At 44.1% G+C, this 2,757-nt stretch overlaps 1 pseudogene; it reads right to left on the bottom strand.

The window, feature by feature from the left end:
• Positions 1 to 2,104: 2,104 nt before the first annotated feature.
• Positions 2,105 to 2,222, bottom strand: LOC124712706 (annotated as a pseudogene).
• Positions 2,223 to 2,757: the final 535 nt, after the last annotated feature.

Here is a 2,757-nt window from a genome sequence, read left to right as displayed (position 1 = left end):
CATGGAAGTTATTCGAGAATGTGCTTACACATGCCCTGCCATCACCTTTACACATGTTCCTTCTCTCGTCAACTGTCTCGTTTCTGATTATCCCACGTAATTATCAGTGTTCTCATGTAACGCCACTACTCAAATACTACGATTCTCTTCCTTTCCCATCGCCCCTTAAAACGTTCCACATGTACATTCTCAAAAATTCAGTCCTCAAATTAAGGCCTACGTTCAATACTGGTAGTTCTCTCTCGGCCAGGAAAGCCCTTTGTGCCTGTGCTAGCTGCTTCTTGTATCCTCCTCGTTTTGCTTCCGAGGTAGCAGCATTCCTTCTTTGTCTGCATTATCGCCTCCAATTTTGTAGTTAAATTTATCGTTTATCTCATTTCTGCTACTGGTCATCATTTTCCTCTTTCTTTGATTTACTTTTTTTCATTAGACTGTTCATTCCATTCCACACGTCCTACAATTTTTTCTCCTATTCACTGAAGATAGCAATGTCATCGATGAATCTTACGAGCGGCTTTCTATTCGTAATGCAACACTTTTTTTTCTCGGCCAATTTCGATTAGAAAAAAATGCGAAATTCGATGTGGTCCGTGTCCTTCAAGGACGTGGTTCCCAAACTTTCTGGCACCATTCCACCCGAGTGCAATCAAATAAAATACTAGCTTGTAACACATTCGGATGCTACACATGAATTGCCTCCGTCAGGTTAAATAATGACTGTGATAATAAGAAGGGTAAAGGGCCATATAAAGTTAAAATAAAAATTTGCCAAATCGTGAAAGATGCGGATTCCGTACTACTGGATAAACGGTACGAGAGAGAGAGAGAGAGAGAGAGAGAGAGAGAGAGAGAGAGAGAGAGAGAGAGAGAGAGAGACGGGGGTGGGGAGGGGAGGAACAGGGGCAAAACATTTTACTTATTTAGGTTCGTAAATGTCTTATTTATTTAAGTTGGTAAATGTTTGGTACGTTGCATATCCAGTAAAAATGTCATTGCTTGTGACATACAGAAAGTATATTTTTTACCCCCAAATGCGCGAATAAAGAGATATGTAAAATACAAGTTTTGGCGAATTGTGCCCCGTCAGTGGATAGCAAGACACAGGGAGGCAGCATTAGCATTTGTGGCACAATTCTCGTCCGCTCCAGGGCACAAGCCGCTGAGGTCACCGCGCGCGCGCGGCTGGCTTTGTGTTGGTCGCCTAGCGGTGAAAACCGCCGGCCCTGGTTGTGTACAAAGTGCCGAGAGCGCGCCCTGCCTTCTCGGCCGCTACTGACCACTCCGCTAATGAAGCGGCCACGTGACTTCAGTATTGAGTCGCACACGCTAATGGCGGCCTGTTAATTGACGCTACACTACCTGGTACTCACTCCTCTACCAAAGGTCAGCTGTGGCTGCGGCAAAGTGCCATTGCATTACCTCTTTCCCCAAGCGTTCCGTGTAACAGTCACCGTTCAGAGGCAGCAGTAATGCACGTAATCCCAGTCCTATCCACAATAGTCACGTCTGTCGCAGGCGGTATGTACAATCTACAGACCCCTAGGCGGGACCAGTGGTAACAACTTCCCGGCGAAAATGGAATTTCAGAGCAATTTTCGAAGTTTATAATGCAGAATTTGAGGTTTATTTATTAATTCCAAAAAGTTGTGCTGTGCAGTTTATTAGTTAACGAATTTATGAGATTAAAAAAAAGAACAGAATTTTCGTGAATTAGAAAACAAACATCTTCAGTCACAATTCCTAATTTTTATTTCCATAGACGGTGTATTCGAGCCATGGGGGCTCGTCTTCAGGTGCTTGATCAGCTCACATCATTTTTAGAATTTAGGTTACTACTGGTCCTTTTAAGAATACGTATCTCTATCAAAAGGTGGCACATGGTGACTACAGCTTTTACAAAACTAAGCACACTCAGTCTTCAGGCCACAAGTGCCCCATCGGGACCATCCGACCGCCGTGTCATCCTCAATGAGGATGCGGATAGGAGGGGCATGTGGTCAGCACACCGCTCTCCCGGTCGTTATGTTTTCTGTGACAGGAGCCGCTACTATTCGGTCGGGTAGCTCGTCAGTTAGCTTCACGATGGTGAGTGCACACTGAAAACTGGCAACAGCGCATGGCGGCCCGGATGGTCACCCATCCAAGTGCCGGCCACGCCCGACAGCGCTTAACTTCGGTGATCTTACGGGAACCGGTGCATCCACTGCGACAAGGTCGTTGCCACAAAACTAAGACAAAAGTGAAAAATTGCTTCCTTTCCGCACTAATGGTTACATAGTTTTTAAGCACAGTATGAGAAGACATATGCACACGTACACACTTTTCGTCTCACAGCACATTTGTACACAAAATTCGATCAAACCAAAGAATATCCAAATGTAAAGATGTTATGGTTCAAATGGCTCTAAGCACTATCTGGCTTAACATCTAAGGTCATCAGTTCCCTAGACTTAAAACTACTTAAACCTAACTATCCTAAGGACACCACACACATTCATGCCCGAGGCAGGATTCGAACCTGGGACCGTAGCAGCACCACGGTTCCCGACTGAAGCGCCTAGAACCACTCGGTCACAGCGGCCGGCCAAAGATGTTATGTTTCTGCATATGTACACGTGGTATTTTTCCTAAAATGATACAAAGATGTTACATTACTATTTATACACAGATGTCGTTTGTAATGTCAGATCAGACGTTATTTTATGAAATAGTTCCAAAATATTAAATCGATGTTTCTTTAGAAAAAATTAACTATTG

This window comes from Schistocerca piceifrons, chromosome 8 (genome assembly GCF_021461385.2).
Source record: "Schistocerca piceifrons isolate TAMUIC-IGC-003096 chromosome 8, iqSchPice1.1, whole genome shotgun sequence".
Classification (NCBI taxonomy): domain Eukaryota; kingdom Metazoa; phylum Arthropoda; class Insecta; order Orthoptera; family Acrididae; genus Schistocerca; species Schistocerca piceifrons.
Note: the sequence above shows the minus strand (reverse complement) of the source record. Positions and strands in the feature narration are given on the sequence as shown.